This window comes from Panthera onca, chromosome D2, assembly GCF_046562875.1.
Source record: "Panthera onca isolate mPanOnc1 chromosome D2, mPanOnc1 haplotype 2, whole genome shotgun sequence".
In the NCBI taxonomy this organism is placed as follows: Eukaryota; Metazoa; Chordata; class Mammalia; order Carnivora; family Felidae; genus Panthera; species Panthera onca.
In genome coordinates, this window is record NC_138349.1 from 39,067,163 (window position 1) to 39,073,258 (window position 6,096).

At 48.3% G+C, this 6,096-nt stretch overlaps 1 non-coding gene across 1 annotated transcript; it reads left to right on the top strand.

Moving 5' to 3' along the window:
* Positions 1-5,668: 5,668 nt before the first annotated feature.
* On the top strand, positions 5,669-5,775 carry LOC132685656 (U6 spliceosomal RNA). The gene has a single exon (XR_009613245.1). It is a non-coding gene; the product is annotated as a U6 spliceosomal RNA (small nuclear RNA).
* Positions 5,776-6,096: the final 321 nt, after the last annotated feature.

Consider the following 6,096-nt stretch of genomic DNA (forward strand, 5'->3'; position numbering starts at 1 on the left):
GCACCAGAGACAAAAAGGCCAAGCTGATCCTCGAGTGATAGGGACACAGTCTTCAGCTTTCTATTTTTTATCCGTTCTCACCAAGATCAGAAGCTCTGGGGTGACAGTCGCCTATTCCTGAACCTCCACAGGCTGAGCTCCCACCTGCCATGCTGGGAGCCAACAGGCCGTGTACTTTTCCCATTTCTTGTGAGCAGAGGCATCGGCTGCCTTTGCCCCAGAATCTCTCCAAGAACGTTCATGTCGAGAACAGCCTGGGAAGACAGAGGTGGTGTCTGTCCCCTCCAGAGCAAAGGGCAGGCTTGCTGAATTGTCCAGGGTGGCAAAGATAATGTCTTTGTCAGGGGCAGGAGTCAGGGGCGCTAATCGCATATTATAAAAGATTCCCCAAGTGCGTGATTTCTCAGCTATGACGCGAACTCCCTGCACGTGCCGTAGCCACACGAACCTCTCGGCCTCGTCGACATGGAAGGTGGGGGCAAGGGGATCTGATGCAGACACTGATACTCATTCTGCCTGTGTCGTGAGCGCTAAGGCCCTTTGTCTCTGACTCAGGAGTGTTATATCTTTTGCCATCATCCTTGAACCTGTGGCCGGCCACTGTGTTATTTTGTAAGTAGAGGAAAATCACAAACCCTGGCTTCCGGATGCCCACTGCCTTCATTGGATATCAACCCGTTGTGTCTTGCTCCTCTCCTCAGGCTCCTCCTGTTCTCTACATGAATATTCTTGAAGAGATGCTGGGACAGAGGCAGCCAGTGCCTTGAATAGAGAGCGCTCAGGATATAGAGGGGGAGCTCTCCAACGTGACAGAAAGACACCGCCTCTCCTGGCTCAGAAGTTGGGAGGAAGGAACAAGACAAAGGGAAAACAAAGACACCAGACCTCAGGCTCCATAGCTCACCATCACGGCAAGGCTGGTTCTTGAGTCAGAGAACGGTCAGGACAGAGAAACCAGGTAGGAAGCTACTGGCAAAAAGGAAGCCAGCTGCTCAGTGTTCTGAGGCACTCCCACATCTACGTGGGTGTTTCTAAAGCCTTCTCTGACTGGCCGACCACAGACTTCATGTGGTTTTGCAAACCCACTAAGCGTGCTCTTGCCTCAGGACCTTTGCACTTGCTGTTTGTTCTCTTTCCCTGAAATATTCCTCCAGCAGAGAGTCTCATAACTCGCCCCTCACCAATTCCAGGTCCCAGTTCAAATCTTTTCAAACACCACCGTAACGGAGAAGGCTTCCCTGATCACCCTATTTTAGACAGCTCCCTCTTGTCGTCAGCCTTGCTGGATACATGTCTCTCAACAGCATGTCTCACCCTCTGACACACGGTGTATTTCATTTGCTTGCTCACTGTCTTTTTCTTCCCTCTGGACTGGGGCTTTGGTTTTGTTTGCTGCTCAGTCTCCGGCACCTGCAACAATTCGTGGCACAGAAGGGATCACTCGATAGGTATCAGTTGAGGGAATAAACGAATGAGGGTCCAGGCTCTTGACAGAAGCCCCACCTTGGCTCGATAGCAGATACAGTTCAGGCTGGGATGAGTGGCAGGTATCTAGATGGTCAGGCCCGAGCGGTCTTCCTGAGTCCCTGCGATCTAGGCCAGGCACGTGTGGGGTCCCGGAGCTCCCGTTTGCCAAAATAAGAGCGTGTGAAGTTCAGTGTGAACCAGCAACAGTCTAGTATTGGGAGGAGAGAGGCACTGAGGATGACAGAGGCCAGGGGCTCAGGCTGGGCCAGTGGCAGTCGCCGCAGGGGTGCCTTCCCTGCTGTGAGAGCAGCCCTTGGGGCGGTGTGCTGGCTGCAGGCAGACCAGACCCCACCTGGCTTCATCCCCCCACCCAGCTACATCCCATGGCGGCCACTGGCAGGGCCACAGCTCCTTGCCCCTCAGTGAGCTGCTGCTTCCCTTGTCCCAGGCCTTGCGCTCACACCCGGATCACCATTCGGAGAAGGAGGGAGGGAGCGACCACCGGAGTGAACAGCTGCACTCGGGAGTTGACTATTTATTAAAAGAGACTATTTAAACCAGAAACACAATGAGATGCTGTTTACCGGAAAGCCCCAGTTGCCTTCGATTGCTCCAGATCTCCACTCACTGTGGGTGGGGATTCAGGTAGAAGATTAAAACGGCCACAGGCGAGGCGCCTGGGTGGCTCAGTCGGTTAAGCGTTCGACTTCCGTTCAGGTCATGATCTCGCGGTTCATGGGTTTGAGCCCCCCATCAGGCTCTGCGCTGACAGCTCGGAGCTTGAAGCCCGCTTCAGTTTCTGTGGCTCCCTCTCTCCCTGCCCCTCCCCGGCTCACCCTCTGCCTGTGTCTCTCTCTCTCAAAAATAAACAAACAATAAAAAAAAATTTTTTTTAAACAGCTACAGGAAAACGTAAACAAAAAAAGCAACGTTTTCTTTGTACATATGGGCGCATCGGTGTTAAATTTGGGACGGTTGTTACCCATGAGCCCTCCCTCAGAAGTGCCCCCCTTTGAAGCCAGGCTTCCCAAAAGAGCCACTTAGATTTCATTAAATACATTCCACCAGCCATTAGCCTGTTTGTAATTGTGTCCTCCAATGCCTGGAGCATTTCTCAAAGGGCATGGTTGTGGTGGCTCGTGAAGAAGGGAAGTGTTTCCTGCCCTATGACTCACTAGCAGACCTCTTTTGGAACTTTGCACGGATTCCCCAGTACTTTGGGGATCTCATTCGAGGCCCTGAATTGAGATATAAACTCTGAAAACAATTTTACTGCGCTCCAGATGAAGGAAAGGACCTCTGCTGTGACAGGCAGGACGGAAGAGGTCTCGGGGCTTCCTGGAGCCGGCCGAGTTTCTAGTTCATTCTCATAAGTGCCCCGCGCCAGAGACATCGGGCAGTATTTGGAGGGACTTTTGGCCCTGGTCTTTCACTAGCATCTCACAAACCTCCTGGACGTTAACACAGGCAGGTGCAATTGGGCCCATTTTACACAGGCAACTGAGGCTCAGAGACGACAAGGGGGTCCCCCCAGAGCGAAGAACAGGGGAACAGTGCTTTTTTTTTTCTTGAAAAAAAAAAGGAATAAAAATTTCAACATTTATTGAGAATCAACTGTGAATCAAGCAAAGAGAACAAAATCCTTGCTTTCAGGGAGGTAACGGTCAGGGAGGGAGGTAGTTCCCAAACAAGGTAATACATAAAGCAGGCTGCCCCTCAGGTAATGAGTGAGGAGGGCTAACAGAACAGGAGGAGAAGGACTGGAAGGGGCTGTGGAGCTGGGGACACTGAACTGAGGAGCTAGATACTGTGGCCAGGGACAACCTCAGGGACGTGACTGTTTCCCGCAACTTTACTGAGGAATGATTGACAAAAATACATTTATTTATTTATGTATGTATTTATTTATTTATTTATTTTGAGATAGAGAAAGCACAAGCAGGGAGGGGCAGAGAGAGAGAGAGAGAGAGAGAGAGAATCCCAAGGAGGCTCCATGTTGCCAGCACAGAGCCCAATGGGGCGGCGGTTGGTGGGGGGGGTTGAGTTCGTGAACCGTGAGATCATGACCTGAGCCAAAATCAAGAGTTGGAGGCTTACCCGACTGAGCCATCCAAGCACCCGCCTTGTGTATATTTGAAATGTACACCGTGAGGATATGATATCCGTATACATGGTGGGATGATTACCGAGATCCCGATAATTAGCACCTTCATCACCTTAAACAGTTAATTCCTTTTTTTTGGTTTTGTTTTTGTCTTTGTGTTTTGTTTTGTTTTAGGTTGGTAAGAACTCTCAAGATCTACGTTCAGCAACTTTCAGGTATACGCACCGTATCATTAACTATAGTCACCCTGTTGTACATTAGATCTTGAGGACTGATTCTTTTTATAACTAGAAGTTTATGTTCTTTGATCTGCAGCCCTCTGTTTCCCCCTGCTCTCAGCCCCTCCCAACCACCATTCCATTTTCTGTTTCTGTGAAAACTCACTAGCAAAACCCCCAAATAACCCTATTAAAAATAGGCAAAGAACCCGAATGGGCATTTTTCTGAAGAAGACATACAAATGACCTAGAAGTGCCTGAAAAAAATGCTCAACGTCACTAATCATCAGGGAAAGGCAAATCAAAACCACCATGAGGGGCACTGGGGTGACTCGGTCAGTCAAACATTGGACTCTTGATTTCGGCTCAGGGCATGATCTCATGGTTTTGTGAGTTCAAGTCCTGCATCGGGCTCAGCGCTGGCAGTGAGGATCCTGCTTGGAATTCTCTCCCTCTCTCTCTCTCTCTGCCCCACCCCCACTCATCCTTTCTTTGTCTCTCTCAAAATAAATAAATAAACTTAAAAAAGAAAACCACATTGAAGTGACATTTGAGTAAAGATCTAAAGGAAATGAGAGAGTGAGACATGTAGCTGAGGCATGTGCCTACCTGAGGAAGAGGTCCCAGGCTGAAGGAGAAGCAGGTGCAAAGGCCCTGTGGTGGGGTAGGCCTGGTGTGCTTGAGGACTCAGTGTAACTCACGGAATGCATGGGGGAGAGAGAGAGCCGAAGGAGATAAAACCACAGGTGTGAGTCGGGGGAAAGTCAGGGACAAATCACAGAGACACTGGGAAGTCGTTTGAAAGACCACAGCTTTCATCAGAGAAGTAGGGAACCATCGCAGGCTCTGAGCAGAGGTGTGATAGAATCTTTGAATTTTAACTGGGTCACTGGCTGCTGTGCAGGGAATATACTGAAGGAAAGAGGCAGCGAATTTTCTCAGCTTCATTTTTGCCAGTTCTAATTTCCTCAAAGGCTTTTTTTTTTTTTTTTTTTTTTAATTCTATGATGATGTGAACGAGAAGGAAAAGTACAGATGTGCAGGAGCATAAAGGAGCGCCTGAAGCATGGGGCTCCTTGGTCAGGAGAGAAAAAGAGAAAACGAGATGGTAGTCGTGAAGGAGGAAGATGTTCACCAAGCCTTCCCACCACGTGGCTGGGGCTCAGAGCAAAGGTGCACTCGCAACCCGGGACGTCAGTGCGTCTACAGCTGTCCTGTGCAGACAGAGGCTGCGTGGCTGCAACGTGAGATCACATCCTCCAGGATTAGCAGGACTTCTCAAAAAAATTCAGAAAATTATTCTCCTCTGATTAGTTTTCATCTCATCGTGGTTTGTTTGTCATTACTTTACCTGTTTTAGTCGAAAGTTCACAGCCTGTTTATATTAAGATATAAGCCCTTGAATCTGGGATTCTCAGGGGCCAAGTCTAAATGTTTTGCTAACTTGTATTGATGTTTGTCAAGAAAGCCACATCCTCAACTCAACAGGGCAAGGCTTTGGAACAAAATCTACTAAATCATTCTTCAGTCTGTTGGGATGAGGAGTCGATTTTCCTTCTTATCACAAAACCAAAAATATAGAACATTGTGGTCCATGAACCCATTTTTATTTCCTAAGAATAAAACCAGTCAGGCCCAAGATGTGCTTGTGTGGCTGGTCCTCAGAGGAGGAGAGGGAGGGGTGTTCCCTGAGTACTCTCGGGGAAGATGAATCTTGGGAACCTCTCCGTGCTCCCTCCCAGGTCTTTGGGACATGCTTGCAGAATCCGTTAACTGTCTGCGAATCGCTGTGATTTTCTGAGGCAGAGGTATTTCCAGTCAATGTCACGTAAAACCTGAGCAAGATGCCCAACCTTGAAAGTCAGATTTGGATGCCGAGGTGCTTGCTTTGACAGCCCTTATATGAAAATTGAAATGATACGGAGAAGATTTGCATGGTCCCTGCATAAGGATGACATACAAATCCGTGAAGTGCTATATTAAAAAAAAAAAAAAAAATTGGCCCCCGATGGATTTTGCATGGCTGTTCTTCCTGGAGTTTGGGAGGAAAATGAGATTTGTGCCCTATAGGAACATGGAAAGGCAATGTTTATAGCAGCACTATCAACAATAGCCAAAGTATGGAAAGAGCCCACATGTCCATCATGGATGAATGGATGAAGAAGATGTGGTATATATATACAATGAAGTATTACTCGGCAACCAAAAAGAATGAAATCTTGCCATTTGCAACTACGTGGATGGAACTGGAAGGTATTATGCTAACCGAAATTAGTCAGAGAAAGACAAATATCATACGACTTCACT